The sequence below is a fragment of the Ambystoma mexicanum genome, chromosome 4q (assembly GCF_040938575.1).
Source record: "Ambystoma mexicanum isolate Mex_15411 chromosome 4q, UKY_AmexF1_1, whole genome shotgun sequence".
Classification (NCBI taxonomy): Eukaryota; Metazoa; Chordata; class Amphibia; order Caudata; family Ambystomatidae; genus Ambystoma; species Ambystoma mexicanum.
The window spans coordinates 526,563,739-526,581,114 of NC_090928.1; the positions used below are offsets into that span (position 1 = coordinate 526,563,739).

Consider the following 17,376-nt stretch of genomic DNA (forward strand, 5'->3'; position numbering starts at 1 on the left):
AGTTGTTTTCGCCCAACGTGGGGCTCGAACCCACGACCCTGAGATTAAGAGTATTTTTTTGGTCAAAAAGTACTACAATTTTAGTTGTTTTCACCCAACGTGGGGCTCGAACCCACGACCCTGAGATTAAGAGTCTCATGCTCTACCGACTGAGCTAGCCGGGCTCGTTTGGATGCCTATAGTTTTCTTCCCTATCCCTGCACTGCCGTTTTCCACAGTTTTTTGGTCAAAAAGCACTACAATTTTAGTTGTTTTCGCCCAACGTGGGGCTCGAACCCACGACCCTGAGATTAAGAGTTTCATGCTCTACCGACTGAGCTAGCCGGGCTCCTTTGGATGCTTATAGTTTTCTTCCCTATCCCTGCACTGCCGTTTTCCACAGATAGGATGCTGTGTAATCATAGGCTCTGGTGGAGTTTGGAAAGAAAATACACATCAGCCAGAGGCAGAAATGGTCTAAGAAAGTATCAAACACAATTACCAGTCAATATCAGAACGCATTGAAGAATATCAGGAAATAGCCGATTAAACCTGTGTGGAAAAAAGTCTTATTTGTGTTTTCTCCACTTTATTTTATAGTAAGATGATACATACTTTTTCTTTTACCGTGAATACATTAAGGTGTGGTATTGCCCCATTACACATCATCCAGACATGCATTCATATATTGCATGTTAACGATCAAAATATTGCAAATATTGTAAAGAGACTTTCAATTTCTATTTTTTTGGTCAAAAAGCACTAAAATTTTAGTTGTTTTCACCCAACATGGGGCTCAAACCCACGACCCTGAGATTAAGAGTCTCATGCTCTACCGACTGAGCTAGCCGGGCTCCTTTGGATTCTTATAGTTTTCTTCCCTATCCCTGCACTGCCGTTTTCCACAGATAGGATGTATTTTTTTGGTCAAAAAGTACTACAATTTTAGTTGTTTTTGCCCAACGTGGGGCTCGAACCCACGACCCTGAGATTAAGAGTCTCATGCTCTACCGACTGAGCAAGCCGGGCTCCTTTGGATGCTTATAGTTTTCTTCCCTATCCCTGCACTGCCGTTTTCCACAGATAGGATGCTGTGTAATCATAGGCTCTGGTGGAGTTTGGAAAGAAAATACACATCAGCCAGAGGCAGAAATAGTCTAAGAAAGTATCAAACACAATTACCAGTCAATATCAGAACGCATTGAAGAATATCAGGAAATAGTCGATTAAACCTGTGTGGAAAAAAGTCTTATTTGTGTTTTCTCCACTTTATTTTATAGTAAGATGATACATACTTTTTCTTTTACAGTGAATACATTAAGGTGTGGTATTGCCCCATTACACATCATCCAGACATGCATTCATATATTGCATGTTAACAATCAAAATATTGCAAATATTGTAAAGAGACTTTCAATTTCTATTTTTTTGGTCAAAAAGCACTGAAATTTTAGTTGTTTTCGCCCAACGTGGGGCTCGAACCCACGACCATGAGATTATGAGTCTCATGCTCTACCGACTGAGCTAGCCGGGATCCTTTGGATGCCTATAGTTTTCTTCCCTATCCCTGCACTGCCGTTTTCCACAGATAGGATGCTGTGTAATCATAGGCTCTGGTGGAGTTTGGAAAGAAAATACACATCAGCCAGAGGCAGAAATAGTCTAAGAAAGTATCAAACACAATTACTAGTCAATATCAGAACGCATTGAAGAATATCAGGAAATAGCCGATTAAACCTGTGTGGAAAAAAGTCTTATTTGTGTTTTCTCCACTTTATTTTATAGTAAGATGATACATACTTTTTCTTTTACAGTGAATACATTAAGGTGTGGTATTGCCCCATTACACATCATCCAGACATGCATTCATATATTGCATGTTAACAATGAAAATATTGCAAATATTGTAAAGAGACTTTCAATTTCTATTTTTTTGGTCAAAAAGCACTAAAATTTTAGTTGTTTTCGCCCAACGTTTTGTTCCCTATCCCTGCACTGCCGCTTTCCACAGATAGGATGTATTTTTTTGGTCAAAAAGCACTACAATTTTTGTTGTTTTCGCCCAACGTGGGGCTTGAACCCACGTTCCTGAGATTAAGAGTCTCATGCTCTACCGACTGAGCTAGCCGGGCTCCTTTGGATGCCTATAGTTTTCTTCCCTATCCCTGCACTGCCGTTTTCCACAGATAGGATGTATTTTTTTGGTCAAAAAGCACTACAATTTTAGTTGTTTTCGCCCAACGTGGGGCTCGAACCCACGACCCTGAGATTAAGAGTCTCATGCTCTACCGACTGAGCTAGCCGGGCTCCTTTGGATGCCTATAGTTTTCTTCCCTATCCCTGCACTGCCGTTTTCCACAGCTAGGATGCTGTGTAATCATAGGCTCTGGTGGAGTTTGGAAAGAAAATACACATCAGCCAGAGGCAGAAATAGTCTAAGAAAGTATCAAACACAATTACCAGTCAATATCAGAACGCATTGAAGAATATCAGGAAATAGCCGATTAAACCTGTGTGGAAAAAAGTCTTATTTGTGTTTTCTCCACTTTATTTTATAGTAAGATGATACATACTTTTTCTTTTACAGTGAATACATTAAGGTGTGGTATTGCCCCATTACTCATCATCCAGACATGCATTCATATATTGCATGTTAACAATCAAAATATTGCAAATATTGTAAAGAGACTTTCAATTTCTATTTTTTTGGTCAAAAAGCACTAAAATTTTAGTTGTTTTCACCCAACGTGGGGCTCGAACCCACGACCCTGAGATTAAGAGTCTCATGCTCTACCGACTGAGCTAGCCGGGCTCGTTTGGATGCCTATAGTTTTCTTCCCTATCCCTGCACTGCCGTTTTCCACAGATAGGATGTATTTTTTTGGTCAAAAAGCACTACAATTTTAGTTGTTTTCGCCCAACGTGGGGCTCGAACCCACGACCCTGAGATTAAGAGTTTCATGCTCTACCGACTGAGCTAGCCGGGCTCCTTTGGATGCTTATAGTTTTCTTCCCTATCCCTGCACTGCCGTTTTCCACAGATAGGATGCTGTGTAATCATAGGCTCTGGTGGAGTTGGAAAGAAAATACACATCAGCCAGAGGCAGAAATAGTCTAAGAAAGTATCAAACACAATTACCAGTCAATATCAGAACGCATTGAAGAATATCAGGAAATAGCCGATTAAACCTGTGTGAAAAAAAAGTCTTATTTGTGTTTTCTCCACTTTATTTTATAGTAAGATGATACATACTTTTTCTTTTACAGTGAATACATTAAGGTGTGGTATTGCCCCATTACAAATCATCCAGACATGCATTCATATATTGCATGTTAACAATGAAAATATTGCAAATATTGTAAAGAGACTATCAATTTCTATTTTTTTGGTCAAAAAGCACTAAAATTTTAGTTGTTTTTGCCCAACGTGGGGCTCGAACCCACGACCATGAGATTAAGAGTCTCATGCTCTACCGACTGAGCTAGCCGGGATCCTTTGGATGCCAATAGTTTTCTTCCCTATCCCTGCACTGCCGTTTTCCACAGATAGGATGCTGTGTAATCATAGGCTCTGGTGGAGTTTGGAAAGAAAATACACATCAGCCAGAGGCAGAAATAGTCTAAGAAAGTATCAAACACAATTACCAGTCAATATCAGAACGCATTGAAGAATATCAGGAAATAGCCGATTAAACCTGTGTGGAAAAAAGTCTTATTTGTGTTTTCTCCACTTTATTTTATAGTAAGATGATACATACTTTTTCTTTTACAGTGAATACATTAAGGTGTGGTATTGCCCCATTACACATCATCCAGACATGCATTCATATATTGCATGTTAACAATGAAAATATTGCAAATATTGTAAAGAGACTTTCAATTTCTATTTTTTTGGTCAAAAAGCACTAAAAGTTTAGTTGTTTTCGCCCAACGTTTTGTTCCTTATCCCTGCACTGCCGCTTCCACAGATAGGATGTATTTTTTTGGTCAAAAAGCACTACAATTTTTGTTGTTTTCGCCCAATGTGGGGCTCTAACCCACGACCCTGAGATTAAGAGTCTCATGCTCTACCGACTGAGCTAGCCGGGCTCCTTTGGATGCCTATAGTTTTCTTCCCTATCCCTGCACTGCCGTTTTCCACAGATAGGATGTATTTTTTTGGTCAAAAAGCACTACAATTTTAGCTGTTTTCGCCCAACGTGGGGCTCGAACCCACGATCCTGAGATTAAGAGTCTCATGCTCTACCGACTGAGCTAGCCGGGCTCCTTTGGATGCCTATAGTTTTCTTCCCTATCCCTGCACTGCCGTTTTCCACAGATATGATGCTGTGTAATCATAGGCTCTGGTGGAGTTTGGAAAGAAAATACACATCAGCCAGAGGCAGAAATAGTCTCAGAAAGTATCAAACACAATTACCAGTCAATATCAGAACGCATTGAAGAATATCAGGAAATAGCCGATTAAACCTGTGTGGAAAAAAGTCTTATTTGTGTTTTCTCCACTTTATTTTATAGTAAGATGATACATACTTTTTCTTTTACAGTGAATACATTAAGGTGTGGTATTGCCCCATTACACATCATCCAGACATGCATTCATATATTGCATGTTAACAATCAAAATATTGCAAATATTGTAAAGAGACTTTCAATTTCTATTTTTTTGGTCAAAAAGCACTAAAATTTTAGTTGTTTTCACCCAACGTGGGGCTCGAACCCACGACCCTGAGATTAAGAGTCTCATGCTCTACCGACTGAGCTAGCCGGGCTCCTTTGGATTCTTATAGTTTTCTTCCCTATCCCTGCACTGCCGTTTTCCACAGATAGGATGTATTTTTTTGGTCAAAAAGTACTACAATTTTAGTTGTTTTCGCCCAACGTGGGGCTCGAACCCACGACCCTGAGATTAAGAGTCTCATGCTCTACCGACTGAGCAAGCCGGGCTCCTTTGGATGCTTATAGTTTTCTTCCCTATCCCTGCACTGCCGTTTTCCACAGATAGGATGCTGTGTAATCATAGGCTCTGGTGGAGTTTGGAAAGAAAATACACATCAGCCAGAGGCAGAAATAGTCTAAGAAAGTATCAAACACAATTACCAGTCAATATCAGAACGCATTGAAGAATATCAGGAAATAGCCGATTAAACCTGTGTGGAAAAAAGTCTTATTTGTGTTTTCTCCACTTTATTTTATAGTAAGATGATACATACTTTTTCTTTTACCGTGAATACATTAAGGTGTGGTATTGCCCCATTACACATCATCCAGACATGCATTCATATATTGCATGTTAACAATCAAAATATTGCAAATATTGTAAAGAGACTTTCACTTTCTATTTTTTTGGTCAAAAAGCACTAAAATATTAGTTGTTTTCGCCCAACGTGGGGCTCGAACCCACGACCATGAGATTAAGAGTCTCATGCTCTACCAACTGAGCTAGCCGGGATCCTTTGGATGCCTATAGTTTTCTTCCCTATCCCTGCACTGCCGTTTTCCACAGATAGGATGCTGTGTAATCATAGGCTCTGGTGGAGTTTGGAAAGAAAATACACATCAGCCAGAGGCAGAAATAGTCTAAGAAAGTATCAAACACAATTACCAGTCAATATCAGAACGCATTGAAGAATATCAGGAAATAGCCGATTAAACCTGTGTGAAAAAAAAGTCTTATTTGTGTTTTCTCCACTTTATTTTATAGTAAGATGATACATACTTTTTCTTTTACAGTGAATACATTAAGGTGTGGTATTGCCCCATTACAAATCATCCAGACATGCATTCATATATTGCATGTTAACAATGAAAATATTGCAAATATTGTAAAGAGACTTTCAATTTCTATTTTTTTGGTCAAAAAGCACTAAAAGTTTAGTTGTTTTCGCCCAACGTTTTGTTCCCTATCCCTGCACTGCCGCTTTCCACAGGTAGGATGTATTTTTTTGGTCAAAAAGCACTACAATTTTTGTTGTTTTCGCCCAACGTGGGGCTTGAACCCACGACCCTGAGATTAAGAGTCTCATGCTCTACCGACTGAGCTAGCCGGGCTCCTTTGGATGCCTATAGTTTTCTTCCCTATCCCTGAACTGCCGTTTTCCACAGATAGGATGTATTTTTTTGGTCAAAAAGCACTACAATTTTAGTTGTTCTCGCCCAACGTGGGGCTCGAACCCACGACCCTGAGATTAAGAGTCTCATGCTCTACCGACTGAGCTAGCCGGGCTCTTTTGGATGCCTATAGTTTTCTTCCCTATCCCTGCACTGCCGTTTTCCACAGCTAGGATGCTGTGTAATCATAGGCTCTGGTGGAGTTTGGAAAGAAAATACACATCAGCCAGAGGCAGAAATAGTCTAAGAAAGTATCAAACACAATTACCAGTCAATATCAGAACGCATTGAAGAATATCAGGAAATAGCCGATTAAACCTGTGTGGAAAAAAGTCTTATTTGTGTTTTCTCCACTTTATTTTATAGTAAGATGATACATACTTTTTCTTTTACAGTGAATACATTAAGGTGTGGTATTGCCCCATTACTCATCATCCAGACATGCATTCATATATTGCATGTTAACAATCAAAATATTGCAAATATTGTAAAGAGACTATCAATTTCTATTTTTTTGGTCAAAAAGCACTAAAATTTTAGTTGTTTTTGCCCAACGTGGGGCTCGAACCCACGACCATGAGATTAAGAGTCTCATGCTCTACCGACTGAGCTAGCCGGGATCCTTTGGATGCCTATAGTTTTCTTCCCTATCCCTGCACTGCCGTTTTCCACAGATAGGATGCTGTGTAATCATAGGCTCTGGTGGAGTTTGGAAAGAAAATACACATCAGCCAGAGGCAGAAATAGTCTAAGAAAGTATCAAACACAATTACCAGTCAATATCAGAACGCATTGAAGAATATCAGGAAATAGCCGATTAAACCTGTGTGGAAAAAAGTCTTATTTGTGTTTTCTCCACTTTATTTTATAGTAAGATGATACATACTTTTTCTTTTACAGTGAATACATTAAGGTGTGGTATTGCCCCATTACACATCATCCAGACATGCATTCATATATTGCATGTTAACAATGAAAATATTGCAAATATTGTAAAGAGACTTTCAATTTCTATTTTTTTGGTCAAAAAGCACTAAAAGTTTAGTTGTTTTCGCCCAACGTTTTGTTCCCTATCCCTGCACTGCCGCTTTCCACAGATAGGATGTATTTTTTTGGTCAAAAAGCTCTACAATTTTTGTTGTTTTCGCCCAACGTGGGGCTTGAACCCACGACCCTGAGATTAAGAGTCTCATGCTCTACCGACTGAGCTAGCCGGGCTCCTTTGGATGCCTATAGTTTTCTTCCCTATCCCTGCACTGCCGTTTTCCACAGATAGGATGTATTTTTTTGGTCAAAAAGCACTACAATTTTAGTTGTTTTCGCCCAACGTGGGGCTCGAACCCACGATCCTGAGATTAAGAGTCTCATGCTCTACCGACTGAGCTAGCCGGGCTCCTTTGGATGCCTATAGTTTTCTTCCCTATCCCTGCACTGCCGTTTTCCACAGATAGGATGTATTTTTTTGGTCAAAAAGCACTACAATTTTAGTTGTTTTCGCCCAACGTGGGGCTCGAACCCACGACCCTGAGATTAAGAGTCTCATGCTCTACCGACTGAGCTAGCCGGGCTCCTTTGGATGCTTATAGTTTTCTTCCCTATCCCTGCACTGCCGTTTTCCACAGCTAGGATGCTGTGTAATCATAGGCTCTGGTGGAGTTTGGAAAGAAAATACACATCAGCCAGAGGCAGAAATAGTCTAAGAAAGTATCAAACACAATTACCAGTCAATATCAGAACGCATTGAAGAATATCAGGAAATAGCCGATTAAACATGTGTGGAAAAAAGTCTTATTTGTGTTTTCTCCACTTTATTTTATAGTAAGATGATACATACTTTTTCTTTTACAGTGAATACATTAAGGTGTGGTATTGCCCCATTACACATCATCCAGACATGCATTCATATATTGCATGTTAACAATCAAAATATTGCAAATATTGTAAAGAGACTTTCAATTTCTATTTTTTTGGTCAAAAAGCACTAAAATTTTAGTTGTTTTTGCCCAACGTGGGGCTCGAACCCACGACCATGAGATTAAGAGTCTCATGCTCTACCGACTGAGCTAGCCAGGATCCTTTGGATGCCTATAGTTTTCTTCCCTATCCCTGCACTGCCGTTTTCCACAGATAGGATGCTGTGTAATCATAGGCTCTGGTGGAGTTTGGAAAGAAAATACACATCAGCCAGAGGCAGAAATAGTCTAAGAAAGTATCAAACACAATTACCAGTCAATATCAGAACGCATTGAAGAATATCAGGAAATAGCCGATTAAACCTGTGTGGAAAAAAGTCTTATTTGTGTTTTCTCCACTTTATTTTATAGTAAGATGATACATACTTTTTCTTTTACAGTGAATACATTAAGGTGTGGTATTGCCCCATTACACATCATCCAGACATGCATTCATATATTGCATGTTAACAATGAAAATATTGCAAATATTGTAAAGAGACTTTCAATTTCTATTTTTTTGGTCAAAAAGCACTAAAATTTTAGTTGTTTTCGCCCAACGTTTTGTTCCCTATCCCTGCACTGCCGCTTTCCACAGATAGGATGTATTTTTTTGGTCAAAAAGCACTACAATTTTAGTTGTTTTCGCCCAATGTGGGGCTCGAACCCACGACCCTGAGATTAAGAGTCTCATGCTCTACCGACTGAGCTAGCCGGGCTCCTTTGGATGCCTATAGTTTTCTTCCCTATCCCTGCACTGCCGTTTTCCACAGATAGGATGTATTTTTTTGGTCAAAAAGCACTACAATTTTAGTTGTTTTTGCCCAACGTGGGGCTCGAACCCACGACCCTGAGATTAAGAGTCTCATGCTCTACCGACTGAGCTAGCCAGGCTCCTTTGGATGCCTATAGTTTTCTTCCCTATCCCTGCACTGCCGTTTTCCACAGATATGATGCTGTGTAATCATAGGCTCTGGTGGAGTTTGGAAAGAAAATACACATCAGCCAGAGGCAGAAATAGTCTCAGAAAGTATCAAACACAATTACCAGTCAATATCAGAACGCATTGAAGAATATCAGGAAATAGCCGATTAAACCTGTGTGGAAAAAAGTCTTATTTGTGTTTTCTCCACTTTATTTTATAGTAAGATGATACATACTTTTTCTTTTACAGTGAATACATTAAGGTGTGGTATTGCCCCATTACACATCATCCAGACATGCATTCATATATTGCATGTTAACAATGAAAATATTGCAAATATTGTAAAGAGACTTTCAATTTCTATTTTTTTGGTCAAAAAGCACTAAAAGTTTAGTTGTTTTCGCCCAACGTTTTGTTCCTTATCCCTGCACTGCCGCTTCCACAGATAGGATGTATTTTTTTGGTCAAAAAGCACTACAATTTTTGTTGTTTTCGCCCAATGTGGGGCTCTAACCCACGACCCTGAGATTAAGAGTCTCATGCTCTACCGACTGAGCTAGCCGGGCTCCTTTGGATGCCTATAGTTTTCTTCCCTATCCCTGCACTGCCGTTTTCCACAGATAGGATGTATTTTTTTGGTCAAAAAGCACTACAATTTTAGCTGTTTTCGCCCAACGTGGGGCTCGAACCCACGATCCTGAGATTAAGAGTCTCATGCTCTACCGACTGAGCTAGCCGGGCTCCTTTGGATGCCTATAGTTTTCTTCCCTATCCCTGCACTGCCGTTTTCCACAGATATGATGCTGTGTAATCATAGGCTCTGGTGGAGTTTGGAAAGAAAATACACATCAGCCAGAGGCAGAAATAGTCTCAGAAAGTATCAAACACAATTACCAGTCAATATCAGAACGCATTGAAGAATATCAGGAAATAGCCGATTAAACCTGTGTGGAAAAAAGTCTTATTTGTGTTTTCTCCACTTTATTTTATAGTAAGATGATACATACTTTTTCTTTTACAGTGAATACATTAAGGTGTGGTATTGCCCCATTACACATCATCCAGACATGCATTCATATATTGCATGTTAACAATCAAAATATTGCAAATATTGTAAAGAGACTTTCAATTTCTATTTTTTTGGTCAAAAAGCACTAAAATTTTAGTTGTTTTCACCCAACGTGGGGCTCGAACCCACGACCCTGAGATTAAGAGTCTCATGCTCTACCGACTGAGCTAGCCGGGCTCCTTTGGATTCTTATAGTTTTCTTCCCTATCCCTGCACTGCCGTTTTCCACAGATAGGATGTATTTTTTTGGTCAAAAAGTACTACAATTTTAGTTGTTTTCGCCCAACGTGGGGCTCGAACCCACGACCCTGAGATTAAGAGTCTCATGCTCTACCGACTGAGCAAGCCGGGCTCCTTTGGATGCTTATAGTTTTCTTCCCTATCCCTGCACTGCCGTTTTCCACAGATAGGATGCTGTGTAATCATAGGCTCTGGTGGAGTTTGGAAAGAAAATACACATCAGCCAGAGGCAGAAATAGTCTAAGAAAGTATCAAACACAATTACCAGTCAATATCAGAACGCATTGAAGAATATCAGGAAATAGCCGATTAAACCTGTGTGGAAAAAAGTCTTATTTGTGTTTTCTCCACTTTATTTTATAGTAAGATGATACATACTTTTTCTTTTACCGTGAATACATTAAGGTGTGGTATTGCCCCATTACACATCATCCAGACATGCATTCATATATTGCATGTTAACAATCAAAATATTGCAAATATTGTAAAGAGACTTTCACTTTCTATTTTTTTGGTCAAAAAGCACTAAAATATTAGTTGTTTTCGCCCAACGTGGGGCTCGAACCCACGACCATGAGATTAAGAGTCTCATGCTCTACCAACTGAGCTAGCCGGGATCCTTTGGATGCCTATAGTTTTCTTCCCTATCCCTGCACTGCCGTTTTCCACAGATAGGATGCTGTGTAATCATAGGCTCTGGTGGAGTTTGGAAAGAAAATACACATCAGCCAGAGGCAGAAATAGTCTAAGAAAGTATCAAACACAATTACCAGTCAATATCAGAACGCATTGAAGAATATCAGGAAATAGCCGATTAAACCTGTGTGAAAAAAAAGTCTTATTTGTGTTTTCTCCACTTTATTTTATAGTAAGATGATACATACTTTTTCTTTTACAGTGAATACATTAAGGTGTGGTATTGCCCCATTACAAATCATCCAGACATGCATTCATATATTGCATGTTAACAATGAAAATATTGCAAATATTGTAAAGAGACTTTCAATTTCTATTTTTTTGGTCAAAAAGCACTAAAAGTTTAGTTGTTTTCGCCCAACGTTTTGTTCCCTATCCCTGCACTGCCGCTTTCCACAGGTAGGATGTATTTTTTTGGTCAAAAAGCACTACAATTTTTGTTGTTTTCGCCCAACGTGGGGCTTGAACCCACGACCCTGAGATTAAGAGTCTCATGCTCTACCGACTGAGCTAGCCGGGCTCCTTTGGATGCCTATAGTTTTCTTCCCTATCCCTGAACTGCCGTTTTCCACAGATAGGATGTATTTTTTTGGTCAAAAAGCACTACAATTTTAGTTGTTCTCGCCCAACGTGGGGCTCGAACCCACGACCCTGAGATTAAGAGTCTCATGCTCTACCGACTGAGCTAGCCGGGCTCTTTTGGATGCCTATAGTTTTCTTCCCTATCCCTGCACTGCCGTTTTCCACAGCTAGGATGCTGTGTAATCATAGGCTCTGGTGGAGTTTGGAAAGAAAATACACATCAGCCAGAGGCAGAAATAGTCTAAGAAAGTATCAAACACAATTACCAGTCAATATCAGAACGCATTGAAGAATATCAGGAAATAGCCGATTAAACCTGTGTGGAAAAAAGTCTTATTTGTGTTTTCTCCACTTTATTTTATAGTAAGATGATACATACTTTTTCTTTTACAGTGAATACATTAAGGTGTGGTATTGCCCCATTACTCATCATCCAGACATGCATTCATATATTGCATGTTAACAATCAAAATATTGCAAATATTGTAAAGAGACTATCAATTTCTATTTTTTTGGTCAAAAAGCACTAAAATTTTAGTTGTTTTTGCCCAACGTGGGGCTCGAACCCACGACCATGAGATTAAGAGTCTCATGCTCTACCGACTGAGCTAGCCGGGATCCTTTGGATGCCTATAGTTTTCTTCCCTATCCCTGCACTGCCGTTTTCCACAGATAGGATGCTGTGTAATCATAGGCTCTGGTGGAGTTTGGAAAGAAAATACACATCAGCCAGAGGCAGAAATAGTCTAAGAAAGTATCAAACACAATTACCAGTCAATATCAGAACGCATTGAAGAATATCAGGAAATAGCCGATTAAACCTGTGTGGAAAAAAGTCTTATTTGTGTTTTCTCCACTTTATTTTATAGTAAGATGATACATACTTTTTCTTTTACAGTGAATACATTAAGGTGTGGTATTGCCCCATTACACATCATCCAGACATGCATTCATATATTGCATGTTAACAATGAAAATATTGCAAATATTGTAAAGAGACTTTCAATTTCTATTTTTTTGGTCAAAAAGCACTAAAAGTTTAGTTGTTTTCGCCCAACGTTTTGTTCCCTATCCCTGCACTGCCGCTTTCCACAGATAGGATGTATTTTTTTGGTCAAAAAGCTCTACAATTTTTGTTGTTTTCGCCCAACGTGGGGCTTGAACCCACGACCCTGAGATTAAGAGTCTCATGCTCTACCGACTGAGCTAGCCGGGCTCCTTTGGATGCCTATAGTTTTCTTCCCTATCCCTGCACTGCCGTTTTCCACAGATAGGATGTATTTTTTTGGTCAAAAAGCACTACAATTTTAGTTGTTTTCGCCCAACGTGGGGCTCGAACCCACGATCCTGAGATTAAGAGTCTCATGCTCTACCGACTGAGCTAGCCGGGCTCCTTTGGATGCCTATAGTTTTCTTCCCTATCCCTGCACTGCCGTTTTCCACAGATAGGATGTATTTTTTTGGTCAAAAAGCACTACAATTTTAGTTGTTTTCGCCCAACGTGGGGCTCGAACCCACGACCCTGAGATTAAGAGTCTCATGCTCTACCGACTGAGCTAGCCGGGCTCCTTTGGATGCTTATAGTTTTCTTCCCTATCCCTGCACTGCCGTTTTCCACAGCTAGGATGCTGTGTAATCATAGGCTCTGGTGGAGTTTGGAAAGAAAATACACATCAGCCAGAGGCAGAAATAGTCTAAGAAAGTATCAAACACAATTACCAGTCAATATCAGAACGCATTGAAGAATATCAGGAAATAGCCGATTAAACATGTGTGGAAAAAAGTCTTATTTGTGTTTTCTCCACTTTATTTTATAGTAAGATGATACATACTTTTTCTTTTACAGTGAATACATTAAGGTGTGGTATTGCCCCATTACACATCATCCAGACATGCATTCATATATTGCATGTTAACAATCAAAATATTGCAAATATTGTAAAGAGACTTTCAATTTCTATTTTTTTGGTCAAAAAGCACTAAAATTTTAGTTGTTTTTGCCCAACGTGGGGCTCGAACCCACGACCATGAGATTAAGAGTCTCATGCTCTACCGACTGAGCTAGCCAGGATCCTTTGGATGCCTATAGTTTTCTTCCCTATCCCTGCACTGCCGTTTTCCACAGATAGGATGCTGTGTAATCATAGGCTCTGGTGGAGTTTGGAAAGAAAATACACATCAGCCAGAGGCAGAAATAGTCTAAGAAAGTATCAAACACAATTACCAGTCAATATCAGAACGCATTGAAGAATATCAGGAAATAGCCGATTAAACCTGTGTGGAAAAAAGTCTTATTTGTGTTTTCTCCACTTTATTTTATAGTAAGATGATACATACTTTTTCTTTTACAGTGAATACATTAAGGCGTGGTATTGCCCCATTACACATCATCCAGACATGCATTCATATATTGCATGTTAACAATGAAAATATTGCAAATATTGTAAAGAGACTTTCAATTTCTATTTTTTTGGTCAAAAAGCACTAAAATTTTAGTTGTTTTCGCCCAACGTTTTGTTCCCTATCCCTGCACTGCCGCTTTCCACAGATAGGATGTATTTTTTTGGTCAAAAAGCACTACAATTTTAGTTGTTTTCGCCCAATGTGGGGCTCGAACCCACGACCCTGAGATTAAGAGTCTCATGCTCTACCGACTGAGCTAGCCGGGCTCCTTTGGATGCCTATAGTTTTCTTCCCTATCCCTGCACTGCCGTTTTCCACAGATAGGATGTATTTTTTTGGTCAAAAAGCACTACAATTTTAGTTGTTTTTGCCCAACGTGGGGCTCGAACCCACGACCCTGAGATTAAGAGTCTCATGCTCTACCGACTGAGCTAGCCAGGCTCCTTTGGATGCCTATAGTTTTCTTCCCTATCCCTGCACTGCCGTTTTCCACAGATATGATGCTGTGTAATCATAGGCTCTGGTGGAGTTTGGAAAGAAAATACACATCAGCCAGAGGCAGAAATAGTCTCAGAAAGTATCAAACACAATTACCAGTCAATATCAGAACGCATTGAAGAATATCAGGAAATAGCCGATTAAACCTGTGTGGAAAAAAGTCTTATTTGTGTTTTCTCCACTTTATTTTATAGTAAGATGATACATACTTTTTCTTTTACAGTGAATACATTAAGGTGTGGTATTGCCCCATTACACATCATCCAGACATGCATTCATATATTGCATGTTAACAATCAAAATATTGCAAATATTGTAAAGAGACTTTCAATTTCTATTTTTTTGGTCAAAAAGCACTAAAATTTTAGTTGTTTTCGCCCAACGTGGGGCAAAAAACCCACGACCCTGAGATTAAGAGTCTCATGCTCTACCGACTGAGCTAGCCGGGATCCTTTGGATGCCTATAGTTTTCTTCCCTATCCCTGCACTGCCGTTTTCCACAGATAGGATGCTGTGTAATCATAGGCTCTGGTGGAGTTTGGAAAGAAAATACACATCAGCCAGAGGCAGAAATAGTCTAAGAAAGTATCAAACACAATTACCAGTCAATATCAGAACGCATTGAAGAATATCAGGAAATAGCCGATTAAACCTGTGTGGAAAAAAGTCTTATTTGTGTTTTCTCCACTTTATTTTATAGTAAGATGATACATACTTTTTCTTTTACAGTGAATACATTAAGGTGTGGTATTGCCCCATTACACATCATCCAGACATGCATTCATATATTGCATGTTAACAATGAAAATATTGCAAATATTGTAAAGAGACTTTCAATTTCTATTTTTTTGGTCAAAAAGCACTAAAAGTTTAGTTGTTTTCGCCCAACGTTTTGTTCCCTATCCCTGCACTGCCGCTTTCCACAGATAGGATGTATTTTTTTGGTCAAAAAGCTCTACAATTTTTGTTGTTTTCGCCCAACGTGGGGCTTGAACCCACGACCCTGAGATTAAGAGTCTCATGCTCTACCGACTGAGCTAGCCGGGCTCCTTTGGATGCCTATAGTTTTCTTCCCTATCCCTGCACTGCCGTTTTACACAGATAGGATGTATTTTTTTGGTCAAAAAGCACTACAATTTTAGTTGTTTTCGCCCAACGTGGGGCTCGAACCCACGATCCTGAGATTAAGAGTCTCATGCTCTACCGACTGAGCTAGCCGGGCTCCTTTGGATGCCTATAGTTTTCTTCCCTATCCCTGCACTGCCGTTTTCCACAGATAGGATGTATTTTTTTGGTCAAAAAGCACTACAATTTTAGTTGTTTTCGCCCAACGTGGGGCTCGAACCCACGACCCTGAGATTAAGAGTCTCATGCTCTACCGACTGAGCTAGCCGGGCTCCTTTGGATGCTTATAGTTTTCTTCCCTATCCCTGCACTGCCGTTTTCCACAGCTAGGATGCTGTGTAATCATAGGCTCTGGTGGAGTTTGGAAAGAAAATACACATCAGCCAGAGGCAGAAATAGTCTAAGAAAGTATCAAACACAATTACCAGTCAATATCAGAACGCATTGAAGAATATCAGGAAATAGCCGATTAAACATGTGTGGAAAAAAGTCTTATTTGTGTTTTCTCCACTTTATTTTATAGTAAGATGATACATACTTTTTCTTTTACAGTGAATACATTAAGGTGTGGTATTGCCCCATTACACATCATCCAGACATGCATTCATATATTGCATGTTAACAATCAAAATATTGCAAATATTGTAAAGAGACTTTCAATTTCTATTTTTTTGGTCAAAAAGCACTAAAATTTTAGTTGTTTTTGCCCAACGTGGGGCTCGAACCCACGACCATGAGATTAAGAGTCTCATGCTCTACCAACTGAGCTAGCCAGGATCCTTTGGATGCCTATAGTTTTCTTCCCTATCCCTGCACTGCCGTTTTCCACAGATAGGATGCTGTGTAATCATAGGCTCTGGTGGAGTTTGGAAAGAAAATACACATCAGCCAGAGGCAGAAATAGTCTAAGAAAGTATCAAACACAATTACCAGTCAATATCAGAACGCATTGAAGAATATCAGGAAATAGCCGATTAAACCTGTGTGGAAAAAAGTCTTATTTGTGTTTTCTCCACTTTATTTTATAGTAAGATGATACATACTTTTTCTTTTACAGTGAATACATTAAGGTGTGGTATTGCCCCATTACACATCATCCAGACATGCATTCATATATTGCATGTTAACAATGAAAATATTGCAAATATTGTAAAGAGACTTTCAATTTCTATTTTTTTGGTCAAAAAGCACTAAAATTTTAGTTGTTTTCGCCCAACGTTTTGTTCCCTATCCCTGCACTGCCGCTTTCCACAGATAGGATGTATTTTTTTGGTCAAAAAGCACTACAATTTTAGTTGTTTTCGCCCAATGTGGGGCTCGAACCCACGACCCTGAGATTAAGAGTCTCATGCTCTACCGACTGAGCTAGCCGGGCTCCTTTGGATGCCTATAGTTTTCTTCCCTATCCCTGCACTGCCGTTTTCCACAGATAGGATGTATTTTTTTGGTCAAAAAGCACTACAATTTTAGTTGTTTTTGCCCAACGTGGGGCTCGAACCCACGACCCTGAGATTAAGAGTCTCATGCTCTACCGACTGAGCTAGCCAGGCTCCTTTGGATGCCTATAGTTTTCTTCCCTATCCCTGCACTGCCGTTTTCCACAGATATGATGCTGTGTAATCATAGGCTCTGGTGGAGTTTGGAAAGAAAATACACATCAGCCAGAGGCAGAAATAGTCTCAGAAAGTATCAAACACAATTACCAGTCAATATCAGAACGCATTGAAGAATATCAGGAAATAGCCGATTAAACCTGTGTGGAAAAAAGTCTTATTTGTGTTTTCTCCACTTTATTTTAT

At 39.5% G+C, this 17,376-nt stretch overlaps 7 non-coding genes across 7 annotated transcripts; all 7 read right to left on the reverse strand.

The window, feature by feature from the left end:
* Positions 1-1,440: 1,440 nt before the first annotated feature.
* Positions 1,441-1,513, reverse strand: TRNAM-CAU (transfer RNA methionine (anticodon CAU)). The gene has a single exon. It is a non-coding gene; the product is annotated as a tRNA-Met (tRNA).
* A 700-nt stretch (positions 1,514-2,213) lies between these two features.
* Positions 2,214-2,286, reverse strand: TRNAK-CUU (transfer RNA lysine (anticodon CUU)). The gene has a single exon. It is a non-coding gene; the product is annotated as a tRNA-Lys (tRNA).
* A 3,843-nt stretch (positions 2,287-6,129) lies between these two features.
* Positions 6,130-6,202, reverse strand: TRNAK-CUU (transfer RNA lysine (anticodon CUU)). Its single transcript has one exon. It is a non-coding gene; the product is annotated as a tRNA-Lys (tRNA).
* Positions 6,203-7,582: 1,380 nt separating this feature from the next.
* On the reverse strand, positions 7,583-7,655 carry TRNAK-CUU (transfer RNA lysine (anticodon CUU)). The gene has a single exon. It is a non-coding gene; the product is annotated as a tRNA-Lys (tRNA).
* A 3,936-nt stretch (positions 7,656-11,591) lies between these two features.
* TRNAK-CUU (transfer RNA lysine (anticodon CUU)) lies at positions 11,592-11,664 on the reverse strand. Its single transcript has one exon. It is a non-coding gene; the product is annotated as a tRNA-Lys (tRNA).
* A 1,380-nt stretch (positions 11,665-13,044) lies between these two features.
* On the reverse strand, positions 13,045-13,117 carry TRNAK-CUU (transfer RNA lysine (anticodon CUU)). The gene has a single exon. It is a non-coding gene; the product is annotated as a tRNA-Lys (tRNA).
* Positions 13,118-15,776: 2,659 nt separating this feature from the next.
* On the reverse strand, positions 15,777-15,849 carry TRNAK-CUU (transfer RNA lysine (anticodon CUU)). Its single transcript has one exon. It is a non-coding gene; the product is annotated as a tRNA-Lys (tRNA).
* Between the last annotated feature and the right edge of the window lie 1,527 nt (positions 15,850-17,376).